Source organism: Schistocerca serialis, chromosome 5, assembly GCF_023864345.2.
Source record: "Schistocerca serialis cubense isolate TAMUIC-IGC-003099 chromosome 5, iqSchSeri2.2, whole genome shotgun sequence".
In the NCBI taxonomy this organism is placed as follows: Eukaryota; Metazoa; Arthropoda; class Insecta; order Orthoptera; family Acrididae; genus Schistocerca; species Schistocerca serialis.
In genome coordinates, this window is record NC_064642.1 from 257,034,209 (window position 1) to 257,054,541 (window position 20,333).

A 20,333-nucleotide genomic window follows, 5' to 3' on the forward strand; every position below is an offset into this window, starting at 1 on the left:
TAGTGCAGAAATCAGGCTAAATTGAACACTTCGTGATGATTTTAAAATTAGCATTTACAAAAGAAGAATACGGAACGAATCTTCTAGGACATGTATATTAGTCCGTTTCAAATATTTCAGTGTACATTGTGCTTAGAAACAACCTTTAAAGACCACACATGCACCTGTAATAAAACAGCTAACAAATCAGGAAGACAGAATAATGGACGTAGCACATAATCTGAGTAAATTTTGCACGTCGCTCCTAGAAGTAGGTAGCTCAGCATTTTGGAGGAACTTGACAATTTTTGACAGTACGTGACAGCATCCTGATCGTGTCCTTAATGAGCAAAGTGATTTCAACCAAAACTTTTACACACATCAAAAAAAGGTTTTTCATCACCCCAGTGCCCAGAACTGCTGAAGATACACGTTGACTGTGGATATTGGATCACAGACACAGTCCCTTTGACTGTTCAGTCACCAAACCCGCCCAAAGATGTTGTAAACAACTATGTATGAGCAGCGTCTATTAAGTGGAGGGGGTCCGTCAGCCAATCAGTTCCAGTCATTCCACCAGTGAGGAGGTACACGGCTCGTGTTGTCTGTTGTTCAACCAGCCTAGACGGTCAATACGGCAGTTCGATCGCGTCCGCTTGTTACCTAGTGCCAGGAAGGGCTCTCAACAAGAGAAGTGTCCAGGCGTCTCGGAGTGAACCAAAGCGATGTTGTTCGGACACGGAGGAGATACAAAGAGACAGGAACTGTCGATGACATGCCTCGCTCCGGCCGCCCAAGGGATAACGGTGGATGACCGGTACCTACGGATTATGTCTCGGAGGAGCACTGACAGCAACGCCACCATGTTGAATAACGCTTTTCGTGCAGCCACAGAACGTCGTGTTACGACTCAAACTGTGCGCTATAGGCTACATGATGAGATACTTCACTCCCGACGTCCATGGCGAGATCCATCTTTCCAATCGTGGCACCATGCGGCGCGGTACAGATGGGCCCAACAACATGCCGAATGGATCGCTCAGGATTGGCATCACATTCTCTTCATCGATGAGTGTCGCATATGCCTTCACTAAGACAATCGTCGGAAACATGTTTGGAGACAACCCGGTCAAGCTGTATGCCTTAGACACAGTGTCCAGCGAATGCAGCAAGGTGCAGGTTTTATGCTGTACGCCACTGGTTGTCATAGAAAGCGCCGTAGCGGCTGCACGATACGTGAATGCCAACCTCCGACCGATAGTGGGACCATATAGGGAGCATATTGGCTAAGAACCGTCTTCATGGACGACAATTTGCGCCCCCATCATGTACATCTTGCGAATGACTTCCTTCAGCATAACGACATCGCTCGGCTAGAATGGCCAGCATGTTCTCCAGACATGAACCCTATCGAAAATGCCTGAGATGGATTGAAAAGGGCTGTTTAGGGGACGTGATCCACCAACCACTCTGAGGGATCTGCGCCGAATCGCCGTTGAGGAGTGGGACAATTTGGACCAACAGTGCCTTGATGAACTTGAGGATAGTATGCCACGACGAATACAGGCATGCATCAGTGCAAGAGGACGGGCTACTGAGTATTGGAGGTATTGGTGTGTACAGCAATATGGACCTATGAAGGTCTCGCTGTGTGGCGATACAACATGCAATGTGAGGATGTCATGAGCAATAAAAAGGCGGAAATGATGTTTATGTTGATCTCTATTCCAATTTTCTGCACAGGTTCTGGAACTCTCGGAACCGAGGTGATGCAAAACTTTTTTTGATGTGTGTTTTTCGAAATCTCTGAAGAACTTTTTTCCTAACGTTTGAGTTCTGAGTGTCAAATGTCATCGAGCACCGCCGAAGGCCTTCAGAGGTCAATAGTGCCGTCGTCGCCCACAGTTCTGTATAGACGACGAGCACACGGGGCAGCGCACCCTCCGTGCAGAAACGTCCGCTACACTGAATAACACAACGACAACTGTAGCCGAGATAAACCTACAAGGAACTCCAAGTAGCCTGGGCCATCTAGCGACAACCGCTCCACTTTATTACGTTCGCACTGTAAATTATGCTAATTATGATTTATTTCTTGAAATGTTGCCGTAGCTTACTCTTTTCTGTCACTTCACGTCCGGTCAATTTCCATTTTCAGTTTTACTACTTATCTCTCTAAGCACAACAGGAACATGCGAAACAGACTTATATACATCTCGTAGAAGTCTGTTCCGTCTTCTTCCTTTGTAAACACTAATTTTAAAATCATCACAACATACACAATTTTAGCGGCCAATCACCGACAGTTGCACAGACTCGAACGACAACTTAGACGAAGACTATTGGAATGACGTGTGGAAAGCTGGTGGATGATGATGATTCGCCGGCCGAAGTGGCCGTGCGGTTAAAGGCGCTGCAGTCTGGAACCGCAAGACCGCTACGGTCGCAGGTTCGAATCCTGTCTCGGGCATGGATGTGTGTGATGTCCTTATGTTAGTTAGATTTAAGTAGTTCTAAGATCTAGGGGACTGATGACCTCAGAAGTTAAGTCCCATAGTGCTCAGAGCCGTTTGATGATGATTCGTTTGTGGGACGCTCAACTGCGCGGTTATCAGCGCCCGTACAAATTCTCATTTTTTACACAGTCCATTTTTTTTATTTTGACGCAGTCGAATCTATCCACTGTTATGAATGATAAAATGACGAGGACAACACGAACACCCAGTCCCAGGGCAGAGAAAAATCCCCAACCCGGCCGGGAATCGAACCCTGGACCCCGTGATGCAGATCTACTGATGAACGCTGTACGAACTACTGTGAGAAAGTTTTAAGACAGTGTGAATGCAGATGACGGAGAATTTTGTATCATAATATGTTAAGTAACTTTATGGTAAAAGGAAAGCCAATTCGAGTGCTAATGGAAATTGTTAATAACGTAAAGTATAAACAAAATATCAGAATGTTAAATATTTATTTCAGGAAAAAGTGCAGTTCGAAAGTGTGTTTTTTGTTGATTAGTTAGTCATGAAATGCGCGGGCTAAAGCGGGAGAATTATGTTTTTCTATTGGCCTTAAAGAGAACTGACCAATCAGAACGGAGTGTTCTTCGCGCGTCCGGTCTGAAGCGTCTTGTTACGATCCGCGCGGCTCCCCCTGTCGGAGATTCGAGTCCTCCCTCGGGCATGGGTGTGTGTGTCGTCCTTAATGTAAGTTAGTTTAAGTTAGATTAAATAGTGTGTAAGCTTAGGGACCGATGAACTTAGCAGTTTGGTCCCATAAGACCTTACCACAGATTTCCTAAATTTCGCACGTCTTTTCTCTTAGATATATAGACTGCTTACAGCAATCTAAAGTAGTCGGAGCCCAGCCTTTCAGCGTGTAGTATGAGCTCCGAACGAAGTTATAATTTGCCGGTTTTATTTGTGGTATACGTTTCAAATGTGTTTTAAAGTGAAGGCATATTTATTCCGGTGTGTTTTTTAGAAAGTACGGATTTTTTAAGTATTTTTGTTTATGAGAAAAGACTGAAATTCCGCGTGGCATATTGAGCAGATCGGTGACTCAAAACTTGAGTGCCTTAGACACCGGTAAATTTAAAGGGTTTGTACAGGACTATTTTAAGATTAGCATGGGCTTGTCGATGAGCGTGTACATTATTAAGGTTCAGAATATACAGAAGTTTTGCCAGTATTTGCACCTTTCATTCAAAATTAAGACCTTTTCCCGATTCTTGGAATAGTTACGTTGTATGCAGCCTGATGCGTGTTGCATTACGGTAGGTTTCTGCTCGACTTTCCTACCGGCGATCTGCTGCAATGAGTTCACATGTAGGTGCAGGTAAAGGACGAAAGAAACCGCGCCGTCGCACACGGGTCGCTGCTTTTCTCGAATACAACAAGTTCATCATTATTCTCCTACTGACTCTATTTTTTTTAAATATCTGCCCAATAATGTTGTAATCGAGGACCTCACCACTATTTGGGCATTAGCGCTGAAGTGTGCAAACTGAATTTGAAGAACTCTGATTTTGGTGTGAAGTTGTCTCTTTCCAAGGGCTACAAGCGGATCAAGTCTACGAATCCAAAGGATACAGATGATCTAGTGTCTATTTTTATTCTTTTTAATTTGTTACTGTTGCCTTAACTTCCTTTCTCGTTTACTACTTCATTTCTCATAGAAATGACAGACAAATAATCAGCTTTTGCATAAAATTTGTACCACCTTTCTGTTTTTTTCATTATTTCAAATGAAAAGCCGTTTTCTAGCGGAAATTTGTTCACAATTGATTTTCTACTGAGAAAATCTAAAACGTTCTTTCAAAAAGTTAAAATGAACAGTTTAGATAGAACGTAAAAGAAACACTTCCCATAAACAATAATTGCAGGACAGTGGTTAAAGTTCCGAAAATGAATTAATCCACTGGCTGATATCTAGTGTCCAACCAGACCCTATATACTTGGTCTATAATGTGTTTATCTGTAAGATGACTCCTCTCCTCACAGACAACATTAAAAGACGACACAGATCATTCAGAAGCTACAGAACCTCCTAGAAAACTCGTTTAGAAAAGGTTTATTGAAAAAAAAAAACATTTAGGACCACTGTTATGGCAAATTCATACATCGGTCTTATATCCGGTTATGAGTAAAAAGAATAACCGACGCCGATAAAAGTCGGTTGTTTAGAACCAAAATACTGGTGTCGGTTTTAACTGGCGGGTTTTTCTCATTCGTGTTCTACGGCTCTCCATAATAGATAATTCCCAGAGACATTTAATTTGGTTTCGGGACTTGCATATGTAGACTGCAGTTTCATTTCACAAACAAACCCGTATTCTTCATGAGTGGGATCAGTTGATTCGTTTATAAAAAGTAAGCTTGGAACTTGTGTGTTGACAGCCAGCAGCTCTGACCCTCAGACAATGACGCCGCCCTGCACACCAGCTGCCCACCAGTGCAAAACTGTCTCCCTTGTGAGCAGCCTGCTGGCCAGCCGAGCGGCAGATTGCTGTGTCAAGTCGGAGGCGCTTCCCACAGCTGGATAACGACGACGTGGGGTGCGGGGTTATTTCTGAGAGCTTTTCCAATTTATATGTTAATTTCTCGACCTGCTGCTCGTTTCGCTGCTGTGCTACGTGCAGACAATAGAGCCTCAACTACTCCCGTGCTGTCTCTAACTTTGCCGGTAGCGGCTCTGGCTGACACCTTATACAGGGGGTATCACACTCTGAACATTTGCAGCTTACTGCTGCTCGAGTTACGAATTACAGAAGGCAGTATTGTCAGGAGAGTCAACTACTCCTGCCACAAAGTTCTACTTTTAAAAACGTAGCAGAAAACAGAGGACCTTCTGACAGCGCCCTAATTTAATTACGACTCAGGTTTCTAAACACAATTTTATGCATAAGGACAAATGAAAAATACATTGAATCTAAATACGAGTACATACAACTGTGACTCAATCTGCATGTTATAATTTTCTTTTAAATCTGTCATTGTATACAAATCCTCCAATATTCATACTAATACTGCTCGATGTCATGACATAAATCAGCGAAACTTACTTCTTAGCCATTTGCATGAATGTGGTCCTTAAGTTTTTCAGTTCGGTTACGAGAATCCTACGTCAATGAAACAAATATTTAATGTTAAAATTTTTGTCAAAAACTGAAAGTCTTAATAAACCTATTATTTAATAAACATTGAAATATGAATCCTAATGAGTCTGTCATAAATCGAAATTAGCGGAAATTTTCTACAAATTTCACAACTTCTCTATGAAAATTAATTCTCTTATTTTAATTAATTTTGCTACTGAGCTTACGAGTTATGTGTCAGGCTATGCGTCCCTTGCATTTCAGTACAGACAAACGTTGTAGTGTTTGATTACAAAATTCTCCTGATTTCTTTCTTGCGTAATATATCCAGTTACAGTAACAGTTACTGGAAGGGGACGCGATTTACCATTGTTTAGCGTGCGGGGGATAAATTTTGTTTGTTCACGTCACAGCATATGCGCATCGTCTAGGGTCTTTCATACCAAGTCAGAAAGTTGGTGGAACATAGTGAGACATATTTTCATTCAACATGTGCTGCTTTTTATGTCCTGTTTACGTGTTGTTGATCTTACACCTCATGTGTTGCATACGTAGTTCCATAACATATGTAACTACTTTTATAAGCAATTATTTCGCACAAGCGTTGGCATTAACCGCTGACAGTAACAGAGAACGTGTTTCGTTAGTTTAACTTATTGTAGAGCATTCGTGACTTTTGTCTCAGTTTATGTTTTCAAATACATAAAAGTTGTGGGTTAGTAAACACAATAGTGGCTAGTGGCGCACTGTCCTATTTAGGTTTCCTCCCCTTTGGTTTTTTTTTTTTCTTCCCCATCCATTTGTCAGTTTTATATGCAGTCCCTTGCAAGAGTCACGCAATACCTAGTAGACAAGCTATTACATTACATTTTGGCAGAGATAAAATTCAGTTGCTCTGAGAATTCAGTTTTGGAGTTATGTTGCGTAATTTCTGAAAACTTTACCTAGTAAAGAGAATTTCTTGGTTTCAGTTATTATACTAAAAATAAAAGGCTAATTTACAATAGAAAGTAAGTGACATTTCTTATATTATCCTGTATGGCAGGCACACATTCACAGTTCAAGACATTTATTTAAAAAAAAGGAGTTCCATTGCTGATAAAATAGTTTTTTTTTTTTTTTTTACTTGGTGGAGAACGATCACGTCAGTTGTTTGTTAGTTCAAACGGTAGACATCAGCAGTAATTAATAACAGTTTCCGAACGGAGCATGAATCCACGATAAAAAGACTGTTAATATTTATTTACATTCATCTTCTTATAAAACAGAGATAAAATGCTGTTATCAAATTTCTAAAATGAACATTATTTTAGTTATTCAAAATTATGTTCGATGTATTATATGTGATACGTTGCGTACCTGTGACTATGTTCCACACACATATGAGCAACTGGAATGTGTTTACTTTATTCTTTTGTAGTACCAACAATATTTTACTTTATTCTGCAAAGGGAAACACCAAAAACTGGGAAAGAGGAAGATGATAAAAGAAAAGAGCAGAGCAAAAGGAAGATGATACCAGTTTAGTCACTACACTCGCTGGCCAAAAGACAGACATCGCAGATGCGAGAAATGACTGCTGAAAGAAACAAATGACAATGGAGTGGTCTTTTCAAGCGTGGCACATGTGATGTACGATGAACGTAAGGCCTTCTTTATCTCTACCTCAGATAGAAATTGCTACAGTTTCATACGTCATAAAATATTACTATTCTTTCATGTCTTAACAACTACTGATGTAATTTTTTGACTTAATAATGTTCCATAGCTATTTTTATCGCAATAAATAACAATATCAAGACAACCTTAACAATTAAGTTCTCTTAACAGCATGAAAAGAACTTTTAGTACGTCAATAAACTAAAGTAAAGAAAAATTTATTTTATTCGTTGTGTCATTTTGTCTGCTTAGCGACCTGATGTGCTCATATGTGATATATAGGGTACTATATAGGGATTTTAAGCCCTGTTCCCGTGTTTTTAGAAAAATTAGTTATTCTGGTATACAGGAAAACTTCAGAAGTTGATTCCTAACGGTAAAAGGAACAAAGAGTTCGTGTCAACATACCTTCGGAAATGAAGGTGAGTCTCAAATAAAGCAATTAGTGTTTATAAATTACAGTACACGTTCCATGATGTTAATTTATTATTTAATTAATGCATCTTTGCCAGTTTAGATGGCACTGATGAACACCATTATTCTCTGAGTTTCTTTTTTATGAGTTCAGCTAAGTTCGTACGATATTTCAAAAATCTGTGTTCCTCAGAAATACGATGCAAAAGTTCCTTAGGACACGCATGCATGCTCGAAGGAACAGTCACTAGGGAGACTACATCCGTTACGAAATTCGCAGGGTTGCGAATATGGACTATCATCAGCTGTATAGTGGAATGACGACAGCCAAAAATTTACGCCGGACCGGTACTCGAACCGGGTTTTCTCGCTCGCGGTAAGCGAGTTCGAGTCCCAGTTCAGCATTAATTTTAGTCGTCGTCATTCCATTATACAGCTGTTAGTTATCCGTATTCGCAACTACGTATACATTTCATGTATTTCACCTAAGATGATGCACAATGGTCTGTTATTTACTCCACGAGTAAGACGAGAAGATTTTCGTCTCAGGTCAAGTACGTGGAAACGGCCGTAAAACCGTATGTAGTTTATGAGTGACATACCCTCACAGACAGAACCGCCAAGCTCAAAATAAACTTTGCATCCATTTTTCGGCATGCTTGACTGTAAACGGACACCATCGCGGCTTGCTCCTAGAGCGAATAACGGACCGCTGTGTTTCGACTTAGCTGAAATAACACAACCTCAAAGCGGAGATTTACGTTCTGAATTAGTGCCAACAACTTGGCTAATTTATCTATTTATATTAACGACGTAGGAGACAATCTGAGTAGCCGTCTTAGATTGTTTGCAGATGATGCTGTCGTTTACCGTCTTGTAAAGTCGTCAGATGATCAAAACAACTTGCAAAATCATTTAGATAAGATATCTGTATGGTGCGAAAAGTGGCAATTAAACCTGAATGAGGAAAAGTGTGAAGTTATTCACATGAGTAATAAAAGAAATCAGCTACATTTCGATTACACGATAAGTCACACAAATGTGAATGCTGTAAATTCATATAAATACTTAGGGATTACAGTTAAAATAACCTAAATTGGAATGACCAAATAGATAATATTGTGGGTAGAGAAATTCAAAGACTGCGATTCATTGGCAGAACACTTATAAGGTGCAACAGGTCTACCAAAGAGACTGCTTACACCACGTTTGTCCGCCTTATTCTGGAGTATTGCTGTGCGGTGTGGGATCCGCATCAGGTGGGACTGACGGATGACATCGAAAAAGTACAAAGAAGGGCAGCTCGTTTTGTATTATCGCGAAATAGGGGAGATAGGGTCACAGACATGATACGTGAATTGTAGTGGCAAACATTAAAACAAAGGCGTTTTTCGTTGCGACGGGATCTTCTCATGAAATTTCAATCACCAATTTGCTCCTGCGATTGCGAAAACATTCTGTTGCCACGAACCTACATAGGGAGAAATGATCATCACGACAAAATAAGATAAATCAGGGCTCGCACAGAAAAATTTAAGTGCTCGTTTTTCCCGCGTGCCGTTGGAGAGTGGAACGGTAGAGAGACAGCTTGAAGGTGGTTCATTGAAACCTCTGCCAGGCACTTTATTGTGAAGAGCAGAGTATTAACGTAGATGTAGATGTAGATTAAATTTGCGTGCTTGAAATAATAAATTAATGCCGTGTAACGTGTAATGTAATGTAACATTATGTTCTGCTGCAGAGTTACCATCTATTGCTCGATACAATTTGAAGCGATTTTTTTCTTGTTACGACTCACCTCCGGAAGTTTATCACTATACTTAATACCCATATTGTATAGCCTGCAACTATGTGTAATCCTTATTCATGAATGTATAATCATTAGTGAAATCAGCCACCACATTAAAGACTCAAAACTTTTTGCTACGTCTAGATCACTACAAATGATACATAGTTACCTGAGTAGCTCGTCCCCACTACACTGAGTATAAAGTGGTGACTAGAAAATTGTGACGATTTGCTGCAATGACATGTGGTCTGCAACTGCTACGCATTGTAAAAACTGTTTCGAACTATAGAATGAACCCAAAATCGACAGATAAAATTTCGAGCTAATTAGGCTCTGCGTATTTTAGTCAGGGCCTTGTGGTCCTTAGTGGTTACAGAGTAATAACATTATTATGATTAATTCAGTTTGTTACCCTAGTTATCTCTGTTTCCGCGAAAATACCTTAACAGCTGTGAAGAGATCTGTAATATGCAATCACCAAAACGTGCAACACAGAGATATTCAACACCTCTCAGATGGAAAAGTAGTATAATGTAATTTCCGTCGCTGCAGTAATAGCTTAGCGTAGTATCGTTGTGCCTCATTTCCCCTGCTTTCAGTGATACAATGCGCGAAATGCATATCGGCCATCTCTTCATCTATCTATAATGCCGTGCGTCAACATTAACGTGAAACTAACATTGCTGGGGTAACAAACCCGCGACCGAATGAACAGTACCGTATGCAAGCTGGAGGGGAAAGAGTAATTGAGCATAACTGTTATCCACAGGAAGTATCGTGAAATAAATGAACTAGTTTCTTTCCAAGTTAGACACGAAGCGCATACTATCGAAATTTACGTTGTTGTTCAGATTTTTCAGTATAATACAGCTAAAAAGATAGGAGTAAGAAAACACACGAAATGTAATTACTCTATTGCGACACATTAAAAGACAATTGTCTTGTGTACCAAAAACGCTGAAAATATCGCTGAACTACCTCACGAATTTTGCCTATGGAGTTAAAAGTTTAGCCTGTATGCAGGATCTAGATTCATATTGGGTAACAGCCAACTGGATTCTTTGCTTAGATAAAATACATCATTTCCATTTCATTTCTTTTGCCACAGGGTCAAAAAAATGGTTCAAAAGGCTCTGAGCCATTCTAGGATCATCAGTCGCCTAGAACTTAGAACTAATTAAACCTAACTAACCTAAGGACATCACACACATCCATGCCCGAGGCAGGATTCGAACCTGCGACCGTAGCGGTCGCTCGGTTCCAGACTGTAGCGCCTAGAACCGCACGGCCACTCCGGCCGGCCCACAGGGTCAGGAGGGAGGATATTAGTGTTTAACGTCCCGTCGACAACGAGGTCATTAGAGACGGAGCGCAAGCTCGTGTTAGGGAAGGATGGGGAAGGAAATCGGCCGTGCCCTTTCAAAGGAACCATCCCGGCATTTGCCTGAAGCGATTTAGGGAAATCACGGAAAACCTAAATCAGGATGGCCGGAGACGGGATTGAACCGTCGTCCTCCCACAGGGTCATTTACGCATCAGAGGGTACAATCGTGTCTAACAAATAGGTGTAAAATTCTGACTTCGTTGAAAACTAAAAGCTGAATAGAGACATGTTCCATTGACAATACGAGTAATATTTCCTCTAAACAGTATGACACTGAATAATGAACGCCATAAAAAACTTCACCGAGCCTCTTACTGTTTTGTAAAAGCATTACAGAAACAGACGCTTGTTGTAGAAGATTTGTCCACTTACAAAACCCTTCCTTAAAATTAATCGAACCTAGATATCCAAAAAATATTTGAAAATTATAATTTAATGCCTTTGCCTCAATAAATATAAATATAAATCATAAAAAAATGTGCCGTTTCTCGTTCTTTCATCAGGAATTCGGTGTTGCAATTGAATGATGTGTAGCGAAAGGAAAAGTGAACAGGAAACATGATACAGATGTGTGATAAAATATACACTCCTGGAAATGGAAAAAAGAACACATTGACAACGGTGTGTCAGACCCACCATACTTGCTCCGGACACTGCGAGAGGGCTGTACAAGCAATGATCACATGCACGGCACAGCGGACACACCAGGAACCGCGGTGTTGGCCGTCGAATGGTGCTAGCTGCGCAGCATTTGTGCACCGCCGCCGTCAGTGTCAGCCAGTTTGCCGTGGCATACGGAGCTCCATCGCAGTCTTTAACACTGGTAGCATGCCGCGACAGCGTGGACGTGAACCGTATGTGCAGTTGACGGACTTTGAGCGAGGGCGTATAGTGGGCATGCGGGAGGCCGGGTGGACGTACCGCCGAATTGCTCAACACGTGGGGCGTGAGGTCTCCACAGTACATCGATGTTGTCGCCAGTGGTCGGCGGAAGGTGCACGTGCCCGTCGACCTGGGACCGGACCGCAGCGACGCACGGATGCACGCCAAGACCGTAGGATCCTACGCAGTGCCGTAGGGGACCGCACCGCCACTTCCCAGCAAATTAGGGACTCTGTTGCTCCTGGGGTATCGGCGAGGACCATTCGCAACCGTCTCCATGAAGCTGGGCTACACACCGCACACCGTTAGGCCGTCTTCCGCTCACGCCCCAACATCGTGCAGCCCACCTCCAGTGGTGTCGCGACAGGCGTGAATGGAGGGACGAATGGAAACGTGTCGTCTTCAGCGATGAGAGTCGCTTCTGCCTTGGTGCCAATGATGGTCGTATGCGTGTTTGGCGCCGTGCAGGTGAGCGCCACAATCAGGACTGCATACGACCGAGGCACACAGGGCCAACACCCGGCATCATGGTGTGGGGAGCGATCTCCTACACTGGCCGTACACCACTGGTGATCGTCGAGGGGACACTGAATAGTGCACGGTACATCCAAACCGTCATCGAACCCATCGTTCTACCATTCCTAGACCGGCAAGGGAACTTGCTGTTCCAACAGTACAATGCACATCCGCATGTATCCCGTGCCACCCAACGTGCTCTAGAAGGTGTAAGTCAACTACCCTGGCCAGCAAGATCTCCGGATCTGTCCCCCATTGAGCATGTTTGGGACTGGATGAAGCGTCGTCTCACGCGGTCTGCACGTCCAGCACGAACGCTGGTCCAACTGAGGCGCCAGGTGGAAATGGCATGGCAAGCCGTTCCACAGGACTACATCCAGCATCTCTACGATCGTCTCCATGGGAGAATAGCAGCCTGCATTGCTGCGAAAGGTAGATATACACTGTGCTAGTGCCGACATTGTGCATGCTCTGTTGCCTGTGTCTATGTGCCTGTGGTTCTGTCAGTGTGATCATGTGATGTATCTGACCCCAGGAATGTGTCACTAAAGTTTCCTCTTCCTGGGACAATGAATTCACGGTGTTCTTATTTCAATTTCCAGGAGTGTATATAACATGTTTCTGTTATGCGTAAACAATTTTCGCATTTATCAACAACAACAGGAAACTCTTGCCTTTGACCATGATGAAGAACGTTCTGTTGACTACAAAATATCAACAGTAATTATATATATTGTTCGTGCGTCTGAACTGTACTTGCATCGAAAGTTTTTATTTTGGTTACGGAAAACTCAAAGTTATGCCATCAACTAATTTTTATTACTTATAAAATGCAATTTATATTCTGTAAAGATATAAAATATGCAATTGACTAATATTGAATGTTGGGCTTTTCTAATTATATGCAAAACAAAATGCGATACAAACAAACAAAGAAACAAACAAAAGAGACGGAAGTCGTCAGTTCCCAGTTTCTCCCTTACACATTCATTTATGCTTCTTTCCCTACCACTTCTACCAATAGTAATGGTAATCCTAGCATTTACTATGTCATTTACGTAGTCTACCAAAACTACCGAAACGTAGTTTTGGAGGACTGCAAGTCTATGCTGCAGGCATTTAAAAAATTTAGTGTATTATACTGAGTTCTCGCGCTCCGCAATTAAACTATGTGAAATTGCATTAGATCAAAGAATGTCTGTTGAACATACTGTGTTTATGTAAGTCTGCAGGCTTTCCGGACTACCGAAGTGGTATTGTATTGTATTGTATTGTATGTTGACCGGGGGCCTAGAAACGACGGAGAGGCTCCGTCCCCGCCGCAGCCGCAGTGGTCCACAAACCCACGACGACCACCGCAGTCCACTTCACCCCTCCGCCGTCCCACACCGAACCCAGGGTTATTGTGCGGTTCGGCCCCCGGTGGACCCCCCAGGGAACGTCTCACACCAGACGAATGTAACCCCTGTGTTTGGGTGGTAGAGTAATGGTGGTGTACGCGTACGTGGAGAACTTGTTTGCGCAGCAATCGCCGACATAGTGTAACTGAGGCGGAATAAGGGGAACCAGCCCGCATTCGCCGCGGCAGATGGAAAACCGCCTAGATGCCATCCACAGACTGGCCGGCTCACCGGACCTCGACACAAGTCCGCCGGGCAGATTCGTGACAGGGACCAGGCGCTCCTTCCCGCCCGGAGACCGAAGTGGTAGTGAAACATGTACCTGAGGCGATACTTGGGTACAGGCTCCGTATTCACAGAGTCTGATGTGGATAACCGCCTGAAAACCACATCGAGACTCGCCCACACGCCGGCCCTTATCGTTAATCCGCCAGGCGGATTCGACCCTGGGCCGGCGCACCTTCCCCGACTCCTAGTTCAAAATGGTTCAAATGGCTCTGAGCACTATGGGACATAACATCTGTCGTCATCAGTAGCCTAGAACTTAAAACTACTTAAACCTAACTAACCTAAGGACATCACACACATCCATGCCCGAGGCAGGATTCGAACTTGCGACCGTAGCGGTCAAGCGGCTCCAGACTGAAGCGCGTAGAACCGCACGGCCACACCAGCCGGCTGACTCCTGGAAGTGAAGTGCTAACGCGCGCGGCTATCGGGGCTGTTGAGTTAGATATACACTGTAAAAGATCAATACTGCATCCACTAATAAAAGGGAAATTTCCGATACGTTTTCTCAGGAAATGGGGTTATTAGATGAAATTTCTCCTGCTACTATTGGTGGTCTATTGTCATTGAACAGGTTCCGATAACAGGCAGAGAAATAAAAGACGAAATGTTTAAAAAATGTTATTGTCTGTCGCAGAGAAGGCTTCTCGGTACAAGGGGCATTCAATAAGTGATGTAACACATTTTTCTCTCTGTCATTTTCAGTTGAAAAAATGAGGAATTTCTTGTGGGACATCGTGGAATATTCCATCTTCAGCCGCGGTAATTTCATGAAGTTCCGACAGGTGGTGGCACTATGCATAGCCTTTAAAATGGCGTCTGTAAAGGTGGTGCGTTCCAAGAGAGCTGTCATTGAGTTTTTTTTCTTCGGAAAGCCAAAGCATCACAGATATTCATAGGCCCCTGGCAGTGAACAAAAGCAGGGTGAGTCGCTGGGCAAGGCGTCTGTCAGTATCGCAACTGTTCTTCCTCACCCACCCTACAGCCCGTATTTCGCACCTTCCAACATCCATCAGTTTGGCACAATGGAGGATGCACTCCCTGGGAGACAGGACATGGATCATGGGGAGAGTACTGATGCAGCAAAACGTTGGCTCTGACATCCACCAGTAGAGTAGACCATGCGGGTATAAAGGCCCTCCCAGTAAGTTGCGTAAGGCTATCACTTAGAATGCTGATTAAGCTGAAAATTGGGTTTTGTAACCGTTTTGTAACCATACGGTTTTGTAACCGTGGAGAATAATATTGTATATTGGAATGCTGAATAAAACCAATCTGCTTTCAAGAAAAAAATGTGTTTCGTTACGTCCCTTATATTTCCTTTTATTGCTCGCGCTCTGTGGATGGGTATTTATTTGTTGGGGATTTATTTCCTAAAGGGAGGAAAGACTTTCTTTCATATAAATTTGTAACGCTTATCGAACTTTCCTTCTAATCAAGTGCGTTCGTTTTTCTTCGGAAAAAGCCTTTTATTTTGTACTGACTGACAGAAGTCGTCTTCATGCCATTTCTCCGAAGAGTTTTGCTTGTGAGGTAGTGACTGTGAAACTGACGGCAAGCTTACTGAGTGAGAAGGCGGCTCCTCGTCCTTTTGAACACTAAAATTAATGCTACTTCTGTGTCGCCTCTATAGATAAACCGTCATAGCTGTTAACCTTCAGCATGTCCTTTACGAAATTCAGCTCCGGTTTCATATTGAGTGTCTCTGATACAGACGGTACGCGGTGACAGAGTTCTGGACACCGCTTGCTGTATCTAGTTTGGCGTCAGGTCCCTAGAGGACAACTGCCCCGCAGCCAGGAAGCCACATGTGGGCCGGCCGGATGTGAAGCTACTGGCAGTGTGAGGCAGCGCGCCGCTGCCCCCGGAAGCAGGAAGCGGTCGCGGGCGAAGCAGAGCGCGGCGGGCGCCGTGCCTCACGCGACGCCGACGCCGCCTTCCCTTCCCCTCCCCTCCCCTCTTCTCATCCACCCCCACCCCCGCTCTTCTTCCCCTGGGGCTGCGCCGCGGATTGCCGGGCCGTGTTTTAATCGTCGGCCGTGCCGTGTCAGCGCTGAAGCCTTCGCACCGCACTGTCCATAGCTCTACACCTACCTCTGTCTACGTCTATGCTCCCCAAGCCACTCCTCTGTGTGTGGTGATTCCCCTTATTCAACACTGTTCTTGGATAACAAACTACGAATACAGGCTTACTTGCTGAAGGCACTTTTTCATTAACTGAGTGTCTAGTATGGGGATAAACATGTCGAAATACCTAATTTAAAATACACCAATCAAGGGTAGAGACAATCCGACCGGAGGACATCCGCAACTGAGCATTAGAGCAGAAATAGAAAACACCACGTCAGTTGTAAGATTTTTTGTTTTCAGTGCTTAGATCACGACCGGTTTCAGGCCATTACGTGCCCGTCATCATATGTGATACTGCAAATAAACAAGAGACCGAAGCTAATAATGTTTACACGCCGCTGTGGCCGAGCGCTTATTTGAGAGTGAAAGCACTTAGTGACTTGCAACAGTTCTTACACATAATGTCAAACCTTTACGAAATTTTTTTTCTCTGGCAACCACAGCAAAATGGTGAAAGGAAAAAAGTTTATGGCTTAATAAATTTTCGCTGTTCTTGCAGAAAACTGCACGACGCTTTAATTTATTATCTCATTACTAACAACTGCATTCGCGCCACATTCAGACCGGCTTCACATGTATCATTGAATGTAGCAGCAAAATTGTATCATTATACGACACACAGTTGAGCAGATACGACGTCATAACTACTGAAATGCGTCAAAAACTACCTCATCGTGCATGAATTTTCAATTTGTTACTTCTTTGCTACCAACTCTATTCGCAACAAAATCAAATGCAGTAGACACATATTCCACTCGATGTATCTGCAACGTGATATTGTAAGACACATAATTCAGGAGTTACAATGTTATAAACATTAAGCTGCGTGAACGTGAAACAGTAGGCTGAAATTAGCTAAGGATGCAGGTGAAATACGTGCATAAATGTTGCGATATATGTTGTGATATATTTGACACGCGCGTATGCGGGCCAAGCTACGGGTAAAAAACTCATCATAAATCCCCAGAACGCTTTTAACCAAATTTGCTACACGTATCAGTTACGATATGGAAGAAAGTACTGTGGATGTAAGAATCACCATCCTGCTACCGAGATGAGGATGATAACGTGGACGGAGGAGGAGGAGGAGGAGATGGAGAGAGAAAAGAGGATTGGACAGAGAAAGAGGAAAGGAGACGGGCAGAAAAGGGGGGGGGGGAAGAGACGGACAGAGAGAGGGGAAGGAAGAAATGGACAGCCGGCCGTTGTGGCCGAGCGGTTCTAGGCGCTTCAGTCTGGAAACGCGCGACTGCTACGGTCGCAGGTTCGAATCCTGCCTCGGGCATGGATGTGTGTGATGTCCTTAAGTTTAACTAGTTCTAAGTTCTAGGGGACTAATGACCTCAGAAGTTGACTCCCATAGTGCTCAGAGCCATTTGAACCATTTGTTTACACGCACTAGTTCACATGAGAAAACAAGAAAGAAGCACCGTATAACAATTTAGAAAACAGAGGTCGGGCTAGGTTCTGTAAACATAAGTCAATGCCAAAGCGACACCAGGCATACAGCGGGCGACTGCCTGGGTAAAGAAGTGTGATATGAACGCCAGGGACACTTACATTTTGTGCTGCGGGCACGAGCACCACGACGGAAAACATAGGACGCGCCGTACCACCAGAGACCGCAGAGAACGGAACAGCGTACACAAGGAGGAAGCAACCTGGTAAACCAGACTGGCGAAATTACTGCCATCTGTTGACGGGAAGAATAACGCCGGACAAACCAGCCCGGCAGTTCACAGGTTTTAGTAATGGTTTACAAGCAAAACGAAAAAAAAACTGCCTTGTCCTGACAAGGATAGAGGGAAGACAGGGGGCTAAAGGTCAGTCTGTACTTTCCGAGCGGTGACGAGTAGATGCGGAAAGACAAATTACCATGAAGGCAGGTTGGTGACTTGAATCAGCGCCAACCATGTCACAGGGTATCTGGGGACTCGACAGGATGTTTGCAGCAGGACACATGGAATTCAGAGGTCTGGTTACCACTATTGATTTGCGATCACACTAGCTAATACATTGAAGGCTTGTTCCCAACATTAGAAAAAGCAAAGGAGAGGCAACTGGTTGCACAATGGAAGTCAGTGTCTGAAGCTAACACAAGCAGCGAACCCTAGCAGCACGTTAAGTAAAACCTGGGAGCAGCGCTCCACGCGAGGAAGCTTACGGAGGCTGGCCACGAGCGACTCGGAGTCCGCGCCCCAGCGATCTGACTGATAAATTCCCTCCAAATTCAAAAATACGGGTTTTTAAAGAATCTATCCACCAATCCACGAGCAGTTAACAAGCTTCGGCCAACCTGACGAGTCGTTCTACATCTCCACAGCGCCTCTGACCAACGACATTTAAATCCCTCCCCTTCCCCTGCGTAGTAGGTAGGGATGCTTCTGGATTTTTCATTAAAAAAAGCTCCAAGTTTGGTATCAACAGCGTTCAACTCATAGCTAAACGTCACTGCCGCTCCAGTTGTGGCCAGCTACAACAGTGTATTACGTCGCTTGGCCTCGCCCTCCGTCCTTCTGTGGGTGGGGACCGCTGTAGTAGCACTCTAACTTGTGTAAACCAGCTGACGTTGCAGTTCTCAGGAGCAAGTATCACGCTCGCTGCCTCTGCTAAGACGTGCCGTTTCGTGGCCATCTTCTACAGTGACGCCTTACGACAGCGTCTAGGTGGTAAATGGAGTTACCAGTTAATTCTCTGAAGTGCAACTTCTCTCCTGAGACAGTTGCTCGGAGGGTCTCCAATTTTCAAAGCTGTAGTTTTACTACATATGTGCGCTAACCTAAACGCTACCACTTTTTCCTGCTCTCTGTAGTGTATCTCTGATTTCCTACCTTGAAGTGCCCTTGATGGCCCCAAATAGCCTTAAGCGTAACAACGTGAAAGTCATTGCGTCGTCAGTATACGACAAAACATCACAAAAAAGGTTGCAAAAAATGGTTCAAATGGCTCTGAGCGCTATGCGACTTAACTTCTGAGGTCATCAGTCGCCTAGAACTTAGAACTAATTAAACCTAACTAACCTAAGGACATCACACACATCCATGCCCGAGGCAGAATTCGAACTTGCGACCATGGCGGTCGCTCAGCTCCAGACTGTAGCGCCTAGAACCACACGGCCACTCCGGCCGGCAAAAAGGTTGCATGAAAAGCGTTAACTCGCTGGTGGTACACAGCGTCCTATGCACTCCATCGCAGCACTCGGATCGCAGCACAAAACTGTAAGTGTCCTGGTTTTCATTCCGTATTTCTTTACCGAGGGATTTGTCCGTTGTATTTTCTGGTATCGTTTTGGCATTGACTTAAGTTTTACCGCATCTAGCCCGATCACTGCTACCTAAAACATTACACAGTACTTCTTTTTTGTTTTCTCATGTGTATTAGTGCGTGTAAAAATTATTAGCTTCAGTCTCTTGTTTATTTTCAGTATCTCACCACGTGATGGGTATGTAATTTTCCGAAACTGGTCGTGATCTAACATCTGAAAATAAAAAAACCTTACAACTGAAGCGGTATTTTCAAACTCTGCCGACTAAAACTATCGGAAAATCTGTCAGTATACATTAGTAAGGGGTGCCTCCACCGTTCGCCCCACGCCTGGGTTCCCGGGTTCGATTCCCGGCGGGGTCAGGGATTTTCTCTGCCTCGTGATGACTGGGTGTTGTGTGATGTCCTTAGGTTAGTTAGGTTTAAGTAGTTCTAAGTTGTAGGGGACTGATGACCATAGATGTTAAGTCCCATAGTGCTCAGAGCCAGCCACCGTTCGCCTTTATTGTGGCTTTAACTCTGCTGGGGAACAGTTTCAATGGGGTGTCTGAGTGTCTGAGGAGGAATCACAGATCATTCATCCTCAAAAGCCGAAGCCAGAGAGGTAATGATGTTGGACGCTGGGATCTGGAGCGAACCCCAAAGGTGCTCCATTGAGTTCGAGTGAGGCTTTTGAGGAATTTATCAATTTAAGATACTGGAAGTCCGCGATCATGCTATGGCAATTTATTTCAAAGATCTGTCGTGATCACTAAATTGTAGATTTCACAGTTTCCGGTATCGACCATTTGCCATCTTCGGAACAGTAACAAAAAGATAAACACTGGAGTAACTAATTAATTTCAATTAGCTGAAGCAAAATCTACAACAGGTCTAGTGATACATAAAAAATAGAGAAAGTTAACGTGATTAACAGCCCTGAATATCAGTCATACACGCCATGAAAACGTCCAGAATCTACAATCCAGGTACACAGTACGTAAGTGCTGGTGGTGGCCTGCATACGTCCAGTATTTATAGAGTACCTGAGGC

General features: G+C 43.8%; 1 protein-coding gene across 1 annotated transcript in view; it reads right to left on the reverse strand.

Moving 5' to 3' along the window:
* LOC126481881 (sodium/potassium/calcium exchanger Nckx30C) overlaps positions 1–20,333 on the reverse strand; it is a 1,430,899-nt gene that overhangs the window by 1,113,323 nt on the left and 297,243 nt on the right. The window lies entirely within an intron of this gene.